Below are 22,895 nucleotides of genomic sequence, written 5' to 3' on the forward strand. Positions count from 1 at the left end.
TTTACGTCCAGGACGTAGGAAGCTATTTTTGGTCTTATATGGTGTGAGGGCATATGACGGTGTTGATGATGATTCGTCCGTCGGATCGGGACGTAAAGTCTTGAGCTATTTGAGAGGTGTGGGCTATGTGCCGGCGCCGGGTTTCATCCTCTTCATTCTTACTATCATATATCATGTCATTCATTTCATCTCATTAACTCGTCTGATTAGATTGACGTCATGAAAGATATCCGGTCGTAAAAACTCGCTACGAAGATTCATCTCACTTATGAACCGCGTAGAGAAAGGGGACAAGTGTTGGACACGTATACATTTAGAGGAAACATGTAGGACACAAGATATACGATAAGAATAAACAAGGAAGAATACATATATCAGCCAAGATGCCATTTAAAGTCCGTGTAATAGAAACCCATTTTCCTTCGGTCCATGATGTCTGTCTGTCTGTCTGTCTGTCTGTCTGTCTGTCTGTCTGTCTGTCTGTCTGTCTGTCTGTCTGTCTGTCTGTCTGTCTGTCTGTCTATGTGCAAATCTACGGCAAACAAAGGTCTGAAATGTTTGTTCTAGGTGGGCGCAGGTTTTCACCTAAGACGCATGGCTGTGTCCAAGAGCAATTCTTGCACCAAGTCATGAAGCTGTCAACGTCATCAATAAGCAACACTCACAAGAATTATTATCCGGTTACCATGTTTTCTTTCAAGAAACTCAATCTCAGTTTTTATTATTTCATTTAGAGAAAACATAGGCTATAATAAAGAAGATTAGATTATAATACACACGCACAGATCTGAAATTTTTAGCATTCGTCGCCACAGCATTTCACCAATTACGCATGGCTATGTCAAAAAGCAATTCTTGCTCCAAGAAGTGAAGCTGTCAACGTCATCAACAAGCAACGTTTACAGAATCACCCGATGTTGTACAAAGTTAAACTGTACGAGGTTTGTTCAAGAGTTGGAAAGGCAAACACACTATACATCTCAGCTCCATTTGGAAGGACACTAATATAGTTCAGCCGGAAGCTCTATAAGAAAAAACAGTTTTTTATTATATAAAACAGTTGAATTAATAAACGCGGGCAAAGCCATGGGTACATGCTAGTCTAGTTATAAAGGCTCAAGTGAAACTCTGTATTAACTCACATTAGCGCTCGTAGTGGTAGAAAAAGGTAAAAAGGAAAACTGCTAATCTAATCGATCGGATAACGATGATTAAGACAAGGATTGTAATTTTAGGAATAATTAAAGATACGCAGACGGAAAAGTACCCAAACACCAACAATGGGTTGTGCTAGATTAACGAACGTTCGTAGGCGTTCTTTTTACATCTGAAAGATGCCGTTGATTCAAATTTCCCGCAAATCGCATTAGCGTGGCGCTAGCAGTGGCCCCAAGCCGTTTCACACCAGGTTTGCTTTAAATACGGGCTGTGAGTGGATCAAGAATGCCTTTACAACGACGAAGCGGCCAGTATCAACAGCTCACTGCCGTTGAACGAGGCCGTATAATAGGGTTACGTGAAGGTGGACTTTGCTTCCGCGCTATTGCAGAACGACTTGGCAGGAATGTCTCCACTGTGCAGCAGTGGTCACGAGAAGGTACGCTCCGGACGTCCCTGTGGCACCAACGAGAGGGAGGACCGTCATATGGCTGTGGTGCAGCGGACTGCGTCTGCAGCAGCAATTGGTACTACAGGGCGCAACGAACTGTTCAAAGTCAGTTACTTGAAGGACATTTCCGAGCCAGACGCCCTGCGGCGTGCATTCTACTTACCCCAAACCACCGCCGTCTGCGACTTCAGTGGTGTCAAGCGAGAGCTCATTGGAGGATGCAGTGGAGGTCCGTTGTGATTTCTGATGAAAGCCGGTTCTGCCTTGGTGCCAGTGGCGGCCATGTGTTGATTAGGAGGAGGCCGGGCGAGCGCCTGTATTCCACCTGTCTGCGGCGTCGACACAGTGGACCTACACCAGAAGTTCTAGTCTGGTGAGCAATTTCCTATTACAGCAGGAGCACTCTCGTGGCTATCCCACGCACCCTGACTGCAAATGTGCACGTTCGTCTGGTGATTCGACCTGTTGTGCTGCCATTTATGAACAGCATTCTCGGGGTGTTTTCCAACAGGATAATGCACGCCCCCACACCACTGTTGTAACCCAACATGCTCTACAGAGTGTCGACATGTTGCCTTGGCCTGCTCGATCCCCAATTTATCCCCAATCGAGCACGTATGGGGCATCATTGAACGACAACTCCAGCGTCATCCACAACCGGCATTAACCGTCCATGTACTGACCGACCAAGTGCAACAGACATGGAACTCCATCCCGCAAGCTGACATCCGGCACCTGCACGATACAATGCAATCAACAGTCAGGCGATTACACTGGTTATTAATGGACCAGCATGGCACATTTGCGATGGCTTTTCTCGCGCGGAGTCTTGTACCTTTAATCAATTAAATATGTTACCTCGACAAATATATTGCCAAACTTTCCGTATTGTACATTCCTTATTTCATGGTGTTTGATTCTTTTTTCCGCCAGTGTATATTTTCTTAGTTTATTATATGTTATATACCTAAAATTCGTAGTTCATATCCCTAGGATGCTTTCAACATTCAGTTGCTTGTTTATTGTTTTGGTGTTACCTAAGAGCCTATCGTGAGTATTAATCCTCGTGAGCTGTCTATACTTAATATAAACATCCGTTGCCATGAATGCAGAGTGTACTGAACAAGCTGGCCGTGCGGTTAGGGTCGCACTGCTATGAACTTGCATTCGCGAGACAGTGGATTGGAACCCCACTGTCGGCCGCCCTGAAGATGGTTTTCCATGGTTTCCCACTTTCACACCAGAAAAATTCTGGGGATGTACCTTAAATTAGGCCAAGGACACTTCCTTTCCACTCCTAACCCTTTCCTATCCCATCGTCGCCATAAGACCTGACTGTGTCGGTGCGAAGTAAAAAAAATGTAAAAAAATTAAAATATAATGCAGTGTTTGTTATTCTGCATACTCAGCTTTCATCTGCGTTTACCTTATCGCACTCCCGATAGAAACCGGGGACTACCCGGGCCCACGAGGATCTTACCGCAGCTGTAGGTTAGGTGACGTAGCCCATAACTTACTAAGGCCCGCATTCATTAACGCAAGTAAAAGCTTTTATTTTAATTGAAAGCTAAGGAAACTGAGGTTACATTTGTATTCACCAATAAAATCATCTCGGATAATGAGTATCAGATTCGGTTTAAAATTTTACCGGAGAAAGGTTGCTCGGTAAAATAGGAATTCTAAGTTGGCAGCTCGTAGATGAGTGGAATATAAAACTGAAAAAAAAATCACAGCGACCAAAATTATGCAATAAAACGTTGTAGGTGGATAAAAGAAACCACTACGTACTTTGACGACTCAGATGACACTGATTTTGAAACTCTTTAAGCTTCAATACTGTTAGTCTTCTCCGTGATAACCACAATAACCTGAAATTCCCAAAAAAGTAATACGACTGAACTCCCGACTTTACCTTACAACGTATATCGAACAAGACTAGGTATAGTTTTTAACTGAAGAACTAGAGAATATGGAGTGAAGTGTGTTGGCAATAATCTCTTATTTTTCTCTACGATGTTACTGTTTTTTTGCCACCAAATTCAGTAACAATGTCCTCTTCTCTTGGAATGTCATATTAGGTTTCTTTCTTCGTTTCTGGTTCATAGCGGACATAATTTACGCTGAATTATTTGCAAACACGGAACCTACTTAAAAGCGTGCTTACATTTCAGTAATGGCGACAGCGCGTAGTCATTTGTTTTCCGCGCGTCATTATAAACAAATTAGGCTTCAAATTCGGAATAAAACGAATCAGTTTTCGTAAAACGAGATAGTACATTCTTCGGTGAATACAGGGGTCAACATTATCTGAGATAATTATATTATCCGAGTTTTGGAAACCTACGATAACAGCAACAACTGTACAACCATCCTCTATTAACACTAATGGTGGTGGTGATTATTGTTTAAGAGAAAGTACAACTCCGTTAGCAATAAGAGGAAAAGAATGGAAGAGATCCCACACTTCAAAAACTGAAGGTATCGGCCAAAGAAAGACAAGGGCCACGAAGGGCACGAAAATGACTCACCACTTCATGCGCCGGGCTGAGTGGCTCAGACGTTTGAGCGGCTGGCTTTCTGACCCCAACTTCGCAGGTTCGATCCTGGCTCAGTCCGATGATATTTGAAAGTGCTCAAATACGCCGGCTTCGTTTCGGTAGATTCACTGGCATGTAAAAGAACTCCTATGAGACAAAATCCGGCACCTCGGCGTCTCCGAAAACCGTCAAAAGTAGTTAGCGGGACATTCATTATTCAAGTTGTGTTCCCAAGTTAAGAGCCCCTGAGGCCCCTTATGGTCGTCTCTTACGACAGGCAGGGGGGGGGTGTAAGGAAGATGAGGATGATAGATGGCACTGGGAGTAACCAGTGCCAATATGATCAAGTGAAGTAATATGAGAAAAGAGAATCCTGGTAGCCCCTTTTACGTTTTCGGACCCAATAGTCAGGTCAGGTCGGTCGGTCGGTCCAGCTTTACGGATTGAATTTATTGCAGGTTTGAGTGATCTAGTTTTTGCGTGTCGTGTTCGGGTGTTCACAATGCCAAAAGGGAAAAAGAAAAATAAGATAAGCTATCGTTTGTAGGAATATGTGAATGATTTCAAAGACATTTTTGTATTTTATTATGCATTATTTCCGTTCTTTTTTACAATGTTCTTCCCATCGCACCGACACAGAAATAAGTCTTACGGCGACGATGGAGTGAAAGTTCCTTATGGGGATCACTGTAAGCACCTAGGTGATGATATAACGAAAGATCTTCGTGCGGGTAATCACATAAATGGGATTGTAAATAAAGGGTACTGATCTCTGCACATGGATATGAGGGTATTTAGGGGTTGTAGTAAGAATGTAAAGGAGAGGGCACATAAGTCCTTGGTAAGACCCCAACTAGAGTATGGTTCCAGTGTATGAAACCCTCACCAAAATTACTTGCTTCGAGAACTGGAAAATGTCCGAAGAAAGCAGCTGGGTTTTATCTAGGCGATTTCCGACAAAAGAGTAGCGTTACGAAAATGTTGCAAAGTTTGGGCTGGGAAGACTTGGGAGAAACGAGACGAGCTGCTCGACTAAGTGATATGTTCCGAGCTGTCATCGGAGAGATGGCGTGAAATGACATTAGTAGACAAGTAAGTTTGAGTGATGTTTTTAAGAGTAGGAAAGATCACAATATGAACATAAAGTTGGAATTCAAGAGGACAAATTGGGGCAAATTTTTCTTTTTATAGGAAGAGGAGTTAGGGATTGGAATAATTTCCCAAGGTAGATGTTCAATAAATTTCTATACTCTGCAACCATTTAAGGAAAGACTAGGTTTAAAGCAGATAGGGAATCTGCCACCTGGGCGACTGCCCTAAATGCAGATCAGTAGTGACAGATTTATGTTTATTGATTGTTTGAATGATTTGCATGGTGTGAAAGTGGGAAACCACGGAAAATCATCTCCAGGCCTGCCGACATGCAACCTGACAGCTACGTGACTCAAACTCGGTCGCTAGATATTTGAGAGTTGTAACACTTGGCAGAGTGACAAGCCTTAACACCTGTGTACTATATTACTAACCTATCCCATGCGGCTATATTTAATCAGGAGGCCTCCCACAGCAAATGAAACGGTCAATTTGTAGGAGACCTTGAACTGTTCACTGACTTCTTCTATTCAGACATTTGTGGCTGAAAAGAACACAGTTCAAAGTTAGAATGCCTCAGTAAAGAAAATGCATTGTTGATCACAGCACGTCAGGATTTGGCGGAGAGTCCACTTAAACAAAATAAAAAACCTGTTTTCCTACTTGGTCGATTTGAACCTAATTTTGAAGTCATGTTTATAGTGTAAATATGTAGCAATGGCCAAGTGTTGGACTCCAGAAGTTCATTGGTTCTTCAATTTTGAATTTTGAATAAGATTTGAATGATAGTTTTGAAAAGCAACTTTTGGTATTCTGATCTCAACTTTTACATTCCAGATATGAATGTTGAAGTAGCAAGAATGATTGCTGATACACACAGGTGGGAACAATGGCAGGAGGGTTCTGGGAATGAGGAAATAAAGGGTACGGTGGGAAAGAATTCGGTGGATGAAGCTTTACGCATAAACCGACTTCGGTAGTGGGGTTATGCGGGGCAATAAAGGAGGACAGGTTTACCAGGAGAATAGTGGAGGGTAAGGAAAGAAGAGGGAGACCAAGATGACGATGGTTAGACTGAGTTTCTAACAATTTAAAAATTAGAGATGTGGAATTAAAAGAGGTCACAGAACTACTTACAAACAGAGGATTACCGGACGAATTGGTCGTGCGATTACGGGCGGGCAGGTGTGAGCTTGCATCCGAGAGATAGTACGTTCGAACCCCGCTCTCGGCAGTCCTGAAAACGGTTTTCCATGGTTTCCTATGTCCACACCAGGGAAATGCTGGGGTTGTACCTTACTAAGGCCACGGCCGCTTCCTTTCCATTCCTAGGCCTTTCCTATCCCATCGCTGCCATATGATCTATCTGTGTCGGTGCGACTTAAAGTAAATAAATAAATAAATAAATAAATGATTGTGAGGGTGGTTAGTAAGTTTACATAGGCATGCAGACTGAACGCTGAAAGCCATAACAGTATATAATGGATACTACTACTACTACTACTAATAATAATAATAATAATAATAATAATAATAATAATAATAATAATAATAGCAGAATCACAGGCAGGCCTTCAGATTTCATTCAAGAAAGGAAGTATATGCAGAATTTTCAGCAAAACTGCAAGAAAGTAAAAAAACTGAAAAGTCATATGGGACAATTTCAAAGGTACCTTTAAAAAATACCTTTGAGAAATAACTCTTCCTTCAGGATTAGACAGTTTGGCCAAAACAGAAAGCCCCTCGGAAATTCAGAGGACATTTACACTGATATGGGGTCACTACAGTAATGTCACCTAATGCTGAATTGAAACATTACAAAACAGATGTTCAACCAGAATGCATTAGAATTCTTAACTTTAGGAGGTCATTCTAAAATTACAGACACTGAGAAACAAGAAGGAATTTTCTTATGAAAAGGTTTGGCCCCGTACAAGAAAATGGAATTTGAATCAAAAGGCGAACTGCAGACATCTGTTGTTAAACAGATAGGTTCATCAATACTGTACAGAGGAGAAGTCTGAAACTTTTGACACATTTTCAGGGTGGATAATAACAGATTCATGACAAGATTTTATTCGTTCTGCTCAGCTCTTGAATGAACTCTCTCTACAGACTAAAGAACTAGCTGTTGAAAATTTTTGTAAAGAGGTAAAAAGAATGTACAGTATAACGAAACTTTCTGTACACAACACAAGTTTCTACGGTGAGAATGTTCAGTATGAGTGTCGAATGTTGAACAGGTCTTGTGAATATTATGTAAATACTGTAACTGTATATAAGCACAGTCTGTAGAATATAACTGTATATTTTAATATTGTATACATATAAGATACTCTCGCAAGTACTAAAGAGAAGAGTTGAAGAACAAGCAGACCATCTCATTCGTGACTGCCAAGCTGGTTCTCGAAAAGGGGAACAAATATTTAACCTGAAGAGCTTTGAGAGGCCTGAACACCGTGGTAATATTTGTTGATTTTAAGGAAGCGTATTATGATTCAGTTCACAGGCAGACTCTATTTAACGTCCTAGAGGAGTTCCGAATTGATAGGAAAACAAGAATGTTAATAAAACAAACCCTGACAGAAACTTTCTTAAATGTCAAATTCTTCGGTGAAGTTTCTGAACCATTTGAAATAAAAAACAGGAGTCAGACAAGGGGACTGCCTATCACCAATTCTCTTAAACACTGTTCTAGAAAAAATCGTGAGAACCTGGGAAAAAGCTTTGGAAGTGAAAGGAATAAGGGGAATAAATTTAGGGACGAAAGGATTGGATAAAGAGGCGAATAGGGCAAGAATTAGAAAACTAAAATTAGCTTAGAGGTTAACCCAGAACAGATACAGCAAGGTAAAACTTAGACACTACAGCACAGTGATTCATAAACTCGAAAAATAAGGAGAGGAGAATCTTAAGGAAAATTTTAGGACCACAGAAAAATGGTGATGGGGAGTAAAGAAATGATCTCTACAAATACACCGAAAAAATCAGTCACTATGCGAAAGCGAAGGCTAAAATTCTATGGGCATCTAGAAAGAATGGATGAGAAACGGCTAACTAAGAAAATATTCAAGTACATCACTGGACTGAGAGCTTCGAAGAAGTGGGTAGAAGAGGTAAAAAGAGATGCAATAGAAAGTGGACTTACAATGGATATGATTCACAACAAAAAGCCGAGTGGACACCATCAAAACATTCCAGGAGAAACCAGCAAAATGTGGACCCAAATTGGTCATATCTGAGAAAGGATGAAGAGGTTCTGGGAAGAAGAAGAAGAAGAAGAAGAAGAAGAAGAAGAAGAAGAAGAGAGCCTTAGGTTCAAAAAGGTCCATAGGCGGCCAAATTCGGAAACAAGAAGAAGATTGTAATTTTAAGTGAGGATGAAGGCACATTTGTGTGGCCTACGTCCTTTCTCCATTCGCCATTCCTGAATTGCATCAACAATTTGTGGAATAATAATAATAATAATAATAATAATAATAATTCAAAGTAATAAATTCCCAAATCAGAAGAATAAATTGCCTGGAGGAAACAAGAGGAGAACTGAATAAACTGAACATTGAGATTTAGGAAGAACAGGAAGGTGAAAGTCATCAAGCGATTGAACAAGTTCCAACACGCTCTATGAATGGGCATAACAAAGAAGAAGAAGCTTGATTGGCAATAAGTTTCGCCTATAACGGTTATCCCACTGGAAGGGTTAAACAATTTCTGAGAATCTCAGAAGACGCGATAAACGCTTTAGTGATGTCGGGTGAGCAGGAAGATTTTAATAGTTTCGAACAAGAAGACGAACTTTCTTTGCACGTTTCGAAGTTACAGAGCCAAGCTCTTTTCAAACTACTGTATTTCCTTTCTCTTACAGTCAATTTGTTTAAATAGTATTGCTGACTGGGTAACGGTCAGCGCACTCTAACTGGATTACGTTCACTTTTAAACATTTGCTCCTGTTGTCGAAGATGAATGTGTCCTCCAGCCAGGCCAGATCGTTGGCTATAGTCGGTGTGGTGTAAGGAGAAAACATACCAAATACAAAGAGTTCGTCAATTTGAGTCGCGCGCCGGAAAGTAACCTCATTTTCTCCGCCAATCCGATTACGCCATCGTTTCTAACATAACATCCCTGATTTTTGTTTTCGGTATAGTTATGCTACATCGTGTATATAAAAGAACTAGCGGCAAAAATCATTCGTTGTACGTACATTATGTTCGGTCATATTGAACTATTTTAACAGCATATTTACCTGCATATTTGCATGCATTTTAGGTCTTCAACAACCGAACCCTAGTAATAATAATAATAGTGATTTACAAGGGGAGTAGATATCTGTTCACTGTTTCTAGCGGAGTTTGTCAAGCAATTTTCAAATTTGAAAACCGCCTTTCTCTATCACGTCAGGTTTTGAAGACGTTGACAAAGGCTAATTTTTCATGGAACAGCGTTCAGCGAAAACTGTTTTCATGGTTCTTCGTTATTTTCCATGCAAAACCGAACATTTCCATTTGTTTCTTTTCTATTGTCAGTGACAGTGGACATTATGTGGTCCGGAGGTTGGATAAATTCACCAGATCTGTTTTGCTACGGGTGAGACTGTGTAACAAACAAATCAAACACGTGCCATGTGATGCATTTGCATAAATCTTAGCTAAAGCCATGTTCATTAGCACTCCACTTCTGTCTGTGAGCTGTTTTTCTTGATACAATGCTAAACATCTCAAGAACAGCGGGTCATAGAGACAAATGGTTTGCATAGTTTGATTCAACATGTACTAACATGTTCGATGCCAAGACATCCACGGATAGTATTTTTTTGTTGAGCAGTGTAACACTTTAATAAGGTAATATTGGTTCTGCGTCTGACTGACTACTTTCTTACGTTTTCCGGAGACGCCGACGTGCTGGAGTTTAGTCCCGTAGGAGTTCTTGTACATGCATAAGACTGATGTACTGTATTTGAGGGTGAAAGGTGCACACCAGTAGCACAGACTGTACTCCGAGAGACAAGGTACCATTTACACTCGAGTTAAACGGGAACAGCCAAGGTTGCAAGAAATTCTTCTTCCTTTCCCGACATCGTGCTTGTGCAAGCTTCTTACCTCCTGCGGGTGAAAATATGTCTCAAAGATTACATGATTAACAGTATCGCTGACATAAAAATGTTAATATCGTTACCATACAGTGATGCAATACCGCGAAGAGATACGTGTTTTATGTTATTGATGTATATTAAAAAGAGAATAGGTCCTAAAATACATCCTTGAGGCACCTCACAACTTATTGGCAGGTTATTGCTTTCAGTTCCATTTACTGAACAGTAATGGGTGCGCTCATACAGACAGCTTTGAAACCAATGCAATACGACCCCTCTTATCCCTATACACTCATGTTTATTTAATAGGATTGGATTATCTACTGTATCAATTAATTTAAAATATAGCTAAAATGGCTAAATTACCGACTAAAATAGCTTTAAAAGGGCTTGATGAACTCGCCGAGCTCCGACAATCACTAGCGAGTAGATCATAATGTTCTGCCTCACGTACGACTAACGAGCTTGTAGTGTGCAGGTCTATTATTTATCCCGTTGTGCATTTGATCTTAAATTAAAGAACTTTAATTTTATTTCACACTTACAGTGTTTGCAATATGATTTAGTTTTATCATTGGAAACAGGTTCAAGTCACCTTTAATGTTCCGCCAAAGATTCCCACTCTTGTCTATAATGTTGTTTATACTTAAGAGGCATTTTAAATATTTATTAAAAACTACATTACTAACTACCACTTTAAGTCGTATATTTCACTAATTTAGCGACTGCGCCGGTTTAAACGCTGTCTCAGTCTGAATGTGAGACTCTCAGCTAACCAGGAAGCTAACCTGTGGAAGTCAAGAATTTACCGAGTGAGGGACTGGTTGATAGCCTGTAATGATGCAATGTAGTCGTGAAACCAGAGCGTAATGGGTGATGTAATTGTCACGAGAAGTCGCGGCAGCTTGTAGGTACGGCACACTACACTAAGCTACAAACAACAGTGCGAGCCGTGTTCATTATGCAATACTTACGGTAAATGTGTAACTAAAGCGCAATTGCACTTCACAGCAGCACCTTAGTTCATAAGAATCACCGCGGACGGAACCGATGTTGAGACTTGAGATTGGCACATAGCAGCAGCGCACCCCTCACCCCGCCTGCACGCGACTTACCTCGTCAGACGACCATAGTAAATAACTAATAACCGTTTCACCATTTCGTCAAAGCTCGCCTATAAGTTGAACATGCAGTACGACTCGTGTGTCAAGGGTGTAGTTCTGATACACCCTTAAGCGCAAATTAGAGATGCGTAGTTCCTGACCGAACTGCTCCTAAAGAACTGCTCCATTGAATAAGTAACTCTTCAAGGAAGGACTAGCTACGGAGTTTTAGTTCTTTAAGTCCCAACCGACCAATGAGACGCTTGCTTGAGAATGAGCAGGACGATGGAACTAAGAGCAGGAGCAAGACTAACCAGAACAGAACAGCTCTGTCAGTGATTAGTGAAATGTAAATTTACTTCTGTAGATTAATTGTATTATGTGATACCAGTTGCGAAACCATAAAACTTGGCGTATATTTATCTAAGTGTGGATATAATATTTTACATTTTCGTGTCGGCAGACTAGCTATGGAGCTGTAGTTCTTTCAGTCCCAAGCGACCAATGAGAGGCTTCTATGCGATTTGAGCGGGACGTAATGGGACTAGGAGTAGGAGTTGGACTAGCAGTAACCAGAAGGTTGCGCGGGACTCTTCTACAGGTGTGCGCGGCGAGAAGTTTCTAGTGAAATGTAAATTTACTTGTGCAGATTTATTGCAATACGAAACACCAGTAGGGAAACCATAAAACTTTGTCTAAATTTAAAGTATCGACACATTCTTTTTACATTTTTGTGTTAGTGATGTAAAGTACTCTAAGCTAAAATAGGTCTAATTCAAACGCACGTTATGCGATGTTTACAGGGTTTAAAATCATAGCCCAAATATCTTAATTAAAATATTAATAATGTGGATTTACCGAACGTTATTGCTATGCCCTTTAAAACAATCATGATGGTTAATTTTTAAAGGTACATTCGGCTGCTGTGGTGTGAAGCGCGAGCAGGTATAACATATTCACGTGCGGGTCACAAGCCATTGTCGGCAGTTCAGCCAGCGCCTCCTAGAGAACAAGGCCTGGCAACACGAATGAGAGTACCTGATGACGTGTGTCCAACTGGGCCCATGCCAGTAACTCAGCTTGTTGCCATTTGGTGTATTTGGACGCGTTTCCCTGTTGTGTGTGTTTTTTCACCGATTATATTAATCTTAATCGAGTCTTTTGTGTTAACACTCACTTAATATTGATATTAGTGTAAGTTCTGTGAAAGGTATTAGTACTTATAAATTGTTAAATATTAAATGTTAAATGTTTAATGTTAAATGTTAAATATTAATAAAACGTGAGGTTAGAACTGAGTTTATTTTTAATGGTGTTTTGCTGTGAATTGCGATCACTGTTTTTCAAATTATGAATAACGATGCCTCAGAAATGCAGTGTTCCAAATTGTAAGGGCAACTATCGCACTGGCCCTAAAGTGAGTGTTTTGTTTTCAACTGACGACTCGGAGAGGGCTCAGTGGTTAACAGCTATTCGCCGAGATGATTTCGTTCCTTCCAAAAATGCAAAGGTAAGTCTTAGTATTAGTATATTATATCTGATTTCAATCAGTCAATGACTTAAGTTGTGGAATGGTCCTTGAAATGGAGCCCTGTGTTGTAGGTGTGCGAGCTCCATTTCAAAACTCATGAGATTGAACGGACGACCAGCATGTATGATGAGAGAAATGGGAAATTATTGACTGCACCTTTATCTCATCCAAGGCTTGTGAAAGGTTTGTGGATAGGTCTCTTATATCTTTGCTATTTATAGATGAAACTAGATTTTTTGGGGGTGATTTAAATCTTACTGATTTAAGCATTTGCTGTATTTAATTTACCAGTTATTACATCTAGTTTGGAATGTGCTGAGTTTTCACCTTACTTTATAGGACTACTGTTGTGGGTATAGTGATATTCTGGGAAAACTTATAGGGCCTAAATTATGAAGGCATGTAAGGTATTGGCTTTCAAGTATTCCTTCTGTGCTGGACCCTTAACTGCAAGTGAGGCAGTTCTATTTATTATATCGCATGAGGGAATATACCTCTTAGTGTGGGTTAATATTTTTAGTTTAGGCTAGACAGCAATGTTATTGTGTTTATTGCAATTATGTTAGGTTCTGTATAATTATTATAAGTTCAATGATTTTTCTCTGTCTCCTTGTGTGCTATTCATTTTATATTAAAATCAGCCAGATATATCTAAGACATGACATGGTCATGTGAAGTAAGTGGTGCCATGAATTAATAGACGAAAGCATTGTTATCTAGGTGAATACATTCTAATTTTGTCTAAACGTTTTAGGAGCTGTTCCTTCCAAACTGCCCAGAGTACTTGACTGATACCACATCTGCCCACCGAGAAGCTCTAGATGATAGGCGTTGCCGAGTTGACAATAAAAGTTTGACCAAGTCTCTTGCTCAAAGTTTAGAGACCTATAAAGCTCATGTCAGTACTGTTTCTTTCAAGAACTTCCAGGAATTTAAAGAAAAAATAAGTTCAATATCTGTAAAACAAGACTGGAACTGCATTGAAAAGGAACAGTGTGCTTCATTTTAATCAAGGAAGAGCCTATCGCACACCGACAGTAGTGAATACAGTATTTTCTAAACTAGAAACACTTGCATTTCTATTGGTGTGTTGTTGTGTGTCTCACGGTAGGCAATTTAGGTCCCACAAGATTTTTCACTTATTGTGTTAATATGAAGTATTATTAAATGCATATTACAACACAAAATTGATTATAACTTCGTCTCATATACTCCATAGGGTACTTTTACTACTTATGATAAAAAAGTAATACTGTTTACTAAATCTCAAGGTAATGGTTTGTTGCCTTTGTTAATTTAAGAATAGCAATATTTTTGTTTGAATTGGTAACAAGTGTTTGAGTACCTGTGGCAACACAAGTGCTCCATCACTCAAAACTGTGCAAATTGTGCTACTTGTTTTGCAACAATTATCTATTTTTAGCTAGTTGCTTTACGTCGCACCGACACAGATAGGTCTTATGGCGACGATGGGACAAGGAAGAGTTAGGAGTAGGAAGGAAGCGGCCGTGGCCTTAATTAAGGCACAGCCTCAGCATTTGCCTGGTGTGAAAATGGGAAACCACGGAAAACCATTTTCAGGGCTGCCGATAGTGGGGTTCGAACCTACTATCTCCCGAATAGTGGATACTCGCCGCACTTAAGCGACTGCAGCTATCGAGCTCGGTGCAACAATTATCATCCAATACAAGAATTGCTAATGCTGGGGTGGGTTTGTAGGTTCCAGAAACTCCTACCAGGTATGCGTATGGTATTACTGAACTTGTGGTATGCTTGTGGAATACTCTAGGAGGCGTTGTCCCAGCCGTCTGGGACTCTTGTCTTGCGAGCGAAGTTACTGAGAGGGAACAGTAGGAACTAAAAGAACTGCTCACAAAGAACTATTCATTTCAGGGACTGAGCAGTTCTGGCACTAGTCCTTCCGGTGAACTGCTCTTACACATCTCTAGAGCAAATTGCAGGCTGCAGCCAGTCAATGTGATCTGCAGTTTCTTGAGTGTGGAGGTGTTCAAAGTTGTTTTATAATATCTTGCTGTTTAGGCAAAAGAAAGTGGCAGCGAATGTAATTATATTTTTAACGTCGGTTTTTTTCACACAACACTGGGGCATTTTCTACAGAAAAAAAAACAGTGTACGGTTTGCAGAGCTTGAAGGAACTGTCTGCAGCGGTACCGAAAAGAATAAGAATCCGACCCAAATTACGAGGGACGGCTTACTAGTGTGACTGGCGACTCAACACCAACACAACAGAAGATCCACGGCGAGTTACCGAGGGAACACTGTTCGTTTCTAACATAACATTTTAAGTGAGATGTGCAATAATTAATTTATTCCCTGATTCCCAAGCAGCCAATAATTGTTACAGACGGCATCGAAAAACTGCACAGAAATGATTAGGAAGTTGCTTGGTTCTCAGTTAAATAGGAAATTCTTAGCTTCTAAAATAAAAAGCACACAGCCAGAAAATGAAAACGTACTGGTTGAAGAAAAAAGCAGAAAATAAAAAATAGTACGAAAATTTAAAATATTACAAATTATTACGTATAATCTTAAAGAGTCCGCCTTTGTGCTATAGTGGTTAGTGTGATTACCTGCCACCCTCGGACGCCCGGGTTCGGTTCCCGGCTCTGCCACGAAATTTGAATAGCAGTACGAGGGCTGGAGCGGGGTCCACTCACCCTCGGTTGGTCAATTGAGTAGAGGGGGTTCGATTCCTACATCAGCCATCCTCCAAGTGGTTTTCCCTGGTTTCCCATTTCTCATCCAGGCAATGCCGGGATGGTATCTAACTTGAGGCTACGCCCGCTTCCTTCCCTCTTCCTTGTATATACCTTCCTATCTTCCCATCCCCCGCAAGGTCGCTATTCAGCATAGCAAGTGCAGCCGCCTGGGCAAGGTACTAGTCCTACTTCCCAGTTGTATCCTCTGACCGAACGTTTCACGCTCCAGGACACTGCCTTTGATGTGGTGGAGGTGGGATCCCGCGCTGAGTCCGAGGAAAAAAAAACCCTGGAGGGTAAACAGATGAAGAAAGAAAGAAAGAAAGAAAGAAAGAAAGAAAGAAAGAAAGGCAAATTTTTAGGTATAATCTTAAAGAACAAAACAGAATCAGATTATAGTTTTAAACTGAAAAGTATATAGTGACTTCTGGCAACTTTTCAGGATACGTCTAGAAACTTCGTCTCATATACTCGTTCTAAGAATGAACCAGGATTCGAACGTCAGCCTTCCGGGCGGGGAGCAAGTAGCAAGGCTCTACTGATAATTGCATGTTTGTGTACGTCAGTGGCCTGGCATGGCGCACACAAGCACAGAGTATCTATATACGTATATTTATAAACGCCGGATTTTTCTCTCTGTCCAGGCGATCACGCTGGCTGTGGATGGAGATCACGTGATCCAAGAAGTCATGTCAAACAAGACACCAAATTATAACTGCGCGGGTAAGTGGGGCCTCTTGCAGAAAATGTGTAAAGCCTGTCAGTAACACACATACCCTTTACTAAAATACAATCAGCCTTTAGGACTGTCGGCCAGGTGGTGGATATCCTAACAGTTCTTACACATCTCTTTTGATAAGTTACTCCAGTTTCCAGCCGGTAATTCCTCTTCCCAACGTGTCCTTTTGAATTCCAACTTCATCTTCATTTCATGACTTTTCCCATGTTTATCGTGATTGACTGACCACAATCTGCCCTAAACAAGTAAAGTGTCCTTTCAAACTGTCTTGCTTTCTTTCTTAATCTGTTTACCTTCCAGGGTCGGCTTCAGCGAGGGGCTCACCTGTACCGCCTCAAGGGCCGTGTCCAGGAGTGTAAGACTTTGGTTCGGGGATACAACTGAGAAGGAGGCCTCACCTGATATGATGAACAGGGGCCTTGCGGAAGGATGGGATGACTGGAAGGGATCGACAAGGAAGAGGGAAGGATAGACCCGGTTTCATCAACGTAGGTTACCCCCTGTGGGTGGGGGTGGTAGAATAACACCCACGGTATCCCCTGCCTGTCGTAAGAGGAGACTAGAAGGGGCCCCAGGGGCTCTGAACTTTGGAGCGTGGGCTGGCCACCTTAGGTGATTCGTGGCATTGCTTCGACTTACTTGTGACACGCTCCTCACTTTCATCTATCCTATCCGACCTCCCTTCGTCAACTCTTGTTCTTTTCCGACCCCGACGATATTACGTATGGAGGCCTAGGGAGTCTTTCATTTTCACGCCCTTCGTGGCCCTTGTCTTCCTTTGGCCGATACCTTCATTTTTCGGAGTGTCAGATCCGTTCTATTTTCCCCTCTGATTAGTGTTATATAAAGGACTAGCAAGATACCCGTGCTTCGCTACGGTATTGTACTGACATTTATAATTGAATGCTTATTGTTTTAGATATATAATCCGCCGAAATTCGCGATCTGACTCGTTTTCTATTATTTTACGGCACGTTTCGTCCCATATTTCAATCTTCCTTTCCAGCAATCGATTTCGTACTTCCCGGGCTAGGCTCAGGTATTCCTCCCGGTCAGTTGGGTCCGTAAATCTTTGCCATCTTTTGCTATAATCATTTTTAATATGGATAAAATCCTTCAGGAGATCCAGCGTGGTGTCATATTGGGTGCCTTGGCGGCACTGAACCCGCGCCCGGACTGCATTCTTAGTCATTACCCGTCCAGGAGCCGTTTCCAGCGCGGTCCGCACATTTGACGACGGTCCGGAACATTATTATTATTATTATTATTATTATTATTATTATTATTATTATTATTATTATTATGTGTTTCTGGAATGGCTGATGACAGGGAAAACCGGAGTATCCGGAGAAAAACCTGTCCCGCCTCCGTTTTGTCCAGCACGAATGTCACATATAGTGACCGGGATTTGAACCACGGAACCCAGCTGTGAGAGGCTGGCGTGCTGCCGCCTAGGCAACGGAGGATCCTTATAAGTACATTAATAACAGTAAAATCAATTGGTCTCACCTCCTTCTACACACCACCGCCGTTAAGTTTATTTACCGGCACCCCCCCCCCAAAAAAAAATTAAAAGAAGGCTTGTTTCTTTATGTTTAAGGGAAATTCCAAACACCAATGTTCACGTCTATTACCTTCCGTTTTGAGATATAAGTATCCCCATAAAAATAATTTACTTTTTTCACTTCATTTAGCACTACTCCCCCCCCCCCCCGCCCCAAGTGAATTTTCCCGCAAAAAATACTTGTTTCTTTAATAGTACAGGATCTTCTAAATACCAATTATCATGACTCTAACTTCTTCAGTTTCTGATTTATGTGTTCTCATGAAAGGAATTCAACTCCTTTACACTCCCGCCCTCCAAGATTCCCCCCCCCCCCCCACAACGCGTTTTTCTTTGTTTTTAAAGGAGATCCAAATACGAATTTTCACGTCTGTAACAACTTTCGTTTTTATTAGATGTATGTATTCTCATACAATTAAGTCAATTAATTTTTCAATTATTTAACCCCCCCCCCCTTCATTGGATTTTCCGAGAATACGTGTTTCTTTACTTTTAAAGCAGATTGCAAATATCAAATTTCACGTCTGTAACATCTTTATTTTTGAGATATCAGTAGCCTAATTAAAATAATTCAACACCGTTTTCAGTCACTTTTACCACCCCCCCTTCCACCCAAGTGGTATTTCCGAAAACTAAAAATACACGTTTCTTTATGTTGAATAGAGATAAAAAATACCATTTTTCACTTCTGTAACATGTTAAATTTTTTTAGATATACTGTAAAAATTCTCATTTTAAAATTTCACCCCTTTTGAGTTCCCCTTAAGTGGAGTTTCCAAAAACAAATCACCTATGTTTCTTTACATTTACAGGAGATTCCAAAAACCCACTTTTTACGTCTGTAACATTTTACGTTTCCAAGATATTCTGTAGATATAGTCTTTCAAAAAATTCACCCCAATTTGTCACCCCTGTTTAACCGCCATTAATTGGATTTTCCAAAAACTAAAAAAATATGTGTTTCTTTATTTTTAAAGGAGATCCCATATACAAATTTTCAGTTCTGTAATATCTTTCGTTTCTGAGATATATGTATCCTCATTAAAGGCATTCAATCCATTTTCACCCTTTTACAACCCTCCCATAGGGATTTACAGGTAACAAAAAAATACATGTTCCTTTATTTTTAGAGGAGATTCTAACTACCAATTTTTACATCTGTAAATTTTTAAAGTTTTAAGATTTAGACACACTGATTTCAAACATTCACCCCCCTCCTTTTCACCCCCCTCCTTTTCACCCCCCAATATTTGTATTTTCCAAAAACGAAAAAATACGTGTTTCTTTACTTTTAAAGTAGATCCCAAATACCAATTTTCAGGTCTGTAATATCTTCAGGTTTTGAAATATAAGTAGCCTCATTAAAGGCATTCAACCCATTATTCACCCTTTTACACCCTTCCTCTTGGGATTTTCCGAAAACAAAGGAATACGTGTATCTTTATTTTTAAAGGAGATTCTAAATACCAATTTTTACATCTATAAACTTTAAAAGTTTTTAGATACAGATACACTCATTTTAAAATATCACCCCTTTTCACCCCCCATTAATTGGATTTTCCAAAAACAAAAAATACGTGTTTCTTTATTTTTAAAGGAGATCCCAAACACCAATTTTCAGGTCTGTAATGTCTTCAGGTTCTGAAATATAAGTAGACTCATGAAAGGCATTCGACCCCTTTTCAACCTTTTACACTCTTCCTATTAGGATTTTCCGAAAACAAAAAAATACGTGTTCCTTTATTTTTAAAGGAGATTCTAAATACCAGTTTTTACATCTATAACCTTTAAAAGTTTTGAGATATAGATACACACATTTTAAAATCTTACCCCCTTTTCACTCCCCTTAATTGGATGTTCCAGAAACAAAAAATTAGGTGTTTCTTTATTTTTAAAGGAGATCCCAAACACCAATTTTCAGGTCTGTAATATCTTCAGTTTCTGAGATATAAGTACCGGTATCGTGATTAAAGGCATTCAACCCCTTTTTCACCCTTTTCACCCCTCCTATTGCGATTTTCTGAAAATAAAAAATACGTATTTCCTTATTTTTAAAGAAGATTCTATATACCAATTTTTACATTTGTAAACTTTTAAAGTTTTGAGATATAGATTCACTCATTTTAAAATTTCACCCCCCTTTTCACCCCCTTAGCGACGGAATATCCAAAAATCCTCTCTTAGCGAGCACCTACATCTTAATATGAATGTATCCCCAAAATTTCATTTCATTATGTCTAGTAGTTTTGGCTCGGCGATGATGAATCAGTCAGTCAGTCAGTCAGGACAAGCTATTTTATATATATAGATGATTGCCTAGTTGTACTTCCTCTTAAAACAATAATCACCACAACCACCTCAATGTGGGTTAAATATACTCTGAACCTGGGTTTGTTAACTTAGGGTTAATATTTGAACTCATTCTTACGAGTTACGCGTTTTACCAAGCTGTTTCGGCCGAGGGTTAACCAACACCGTAAACAGCTGCCGTACCAATCAAGGAGGCAGTGACTAAAACTCATACATTAATGAACACATTTCTTACGTGGTTCTTTTGTTTATTTCTTGCGCGGTATTTCGTTTCCTTCCTCAGTTCCGCGGTAGAGATTATTCTTTCGTGATCGCGATAGAACTGACTGCAGTGATCGATAAACGGAAGAAGTTCAGAAAAGAAATAGGGGCACGAACTTTCTGCTTTAAAAAAAACATGACTTACTGAATAAGCTACCCTACCAAAGCATATAAATGAAAGAAAGATGACGGTGTAAAATTAAAAGAAAAGGAGGACATATGGGAAAAAGTAACGTTAGAGGTCATCTTGCAACTACAGTATATAACAAATTTTTTGGTTAGAATCAGTGATTACTTGACAATTGACAGAAAAATAACGCTTGTTGTCTCCGACCATTAAATGAAACGACCCTGTGGTATTAAACCTTAATGCAAACAATAGTGTAGGAGAGAAAGAGGCCTGTTTCGATCAGTTGTGTATTCTAACCTCTCGCCAATTTCATCGACGACTTTACTGACGACGGTTTTTGACAGTCTATACCTCATCAGAAATTGTTCCTCAGACAGATTTTGAAAGTCGTTCCTTCTTATTGTGGGCCTATTTCTGTTAGGAACACCATTTAACAAATCTAAATAAAGCAGCTCTGCATCAAACGCATGATACGGCGGCCATTTTGTTTTTAACCTTGAGTTAACAGTTTAACCCAGGTGAAAGGAGAGATTAACTTAACTCCTGCCTTAACCTAGAGTTAAAATTAACCCTCCTTGATGAAACAGAATGAATAGTCAAATTCAGAGTTAAACTGTATAACTCGGGGTTAAGGTTTAACCTACGTTGATGAAACCGGCCCATAAGAACTTAATAATGCCTTTTGCTCACGTTTTAAGTGGCTATGCCTTAAAAACAACGTGGTGAGGTGAAGGGGAACTTGGGGACTCACAAACTAGTTGTAGAGTCTAGTCAGTCACGTGACGAGTAAGGAACACAACATCACGACTGTCCTCTCCTGCTTACACGGACAAGCCTGGAACTAAGAGCCCCGTTGTCACCTGGGAACCTATCTCTGATAACGCAACTCCTATATTATTTACAAGACGCGATTTTCTTTCAGTATTCTACACAATATTCGAGCTGCGGAACATTACCTACTTTCGCTATTATTACTGTTGGAGGTGTTTGACCTGGAAATCAAGTCGTACACATTATTGGACTGCTCAATGATTTCCCAGAGGAACAATTTCCAAATGGACTCGAGTACATTTTTCTAGTGTTACAACAATTCAGGTTCTTTTCCCTGTGGCACGTCGAGTATTTTATTTCTTCTGAAACTCATCTCCAACTTCCCAAAAATAACACCATCAGACTTCGGAGTCTTGTTATTGACGTAACTTCATCAAAAGTCCCGAGAATTCTTCTGATTACACTGAACTAGTTACAATATTTTATTTTCGCTACATTATTTGCACACTTCCACCATTCTCTTCCTGAGGACTAAAGTCTGTGCATGTTTTTGAGTGTAATGGGCACATTTATGTTGTTGTTATTTAGGCCATCAGTCCACAGAATTGTTTGATGCAGCCCTCCAAGCCACCCTATACTGTGCTAACCTTTTCATTTGTACGTAACTAATACATCCTATATCCACTCGTCATATTCATACCTTGGTCTATCCGTACCGTCCTTACCGCCTTCACTTCCCTCTAAAACCATCTGAAGAAGTGCTGGGTGTCTTAAAATGTGTCCTATCATTCTACATCTTCTTCTCGTCAAATTTAGCTAAATCGATCCTCTCTCACCAATTCGATTCAGTATCTCTTCATTCGCGGTTCGATCTATCCATTTCACCTTGAGCATTCATCTGTAACACCACATTTCAAAATCTTCTATTCTCTTTCTTTCCGAGCTAGTTATCGTCCACGTTTCACTTCCATACAATGTCACGTTCCAGAGGAAAGTGTTCAGAAAACATCGTTCTAATTCCTGTATCAATGTTCGAAATGAGCAAATTTTATTCTTTGCTTGTGCTAGTCTGCATTTTATGTTCTCCTTACTTCTGCCATCGTTAGTTGTTTTACTACCCAAGAAACAATATTCATCTGCTTCTTTTAAGACTTCATTTCCTAATCTAATATTTCCTGCATCTCCTGACTTCGTTCGACTGCACTCCATTACTTTTGTTGTGGACTTATTTATTTTCACCTTGAACTCCTTCCCAAGACTGTGTCCATACCATTCAGCAATTTCTCCAGATCATCTGAAGACTCAGACAGAATAACAATATCATTGGCAAATCCCAGTGTTTTGATTTCCTCTCAGATTGTGATTCCCTTTCCAAATTCCTCTTCGATTTCCTCCACAGCCTGTTCTATACAAACACTGTAAAGAAGAGGGAACAAACT

Source organism: Anabrus simplex, chromosome 10 (genome assembly GCF_040414725.1).
Source record: "Anabrus simplex isolate iqAnaSimp1 chromosome 10, ASM4041472v1, whole genome shotgun sequence".
In the NCBI taxonomy this organism is placed as follows: Eukaryota; Metazoa; Arthropoda; class Insecta; order Orthoptera; family Tettigoniidae; genus Anabrus; species Anabrus simplex.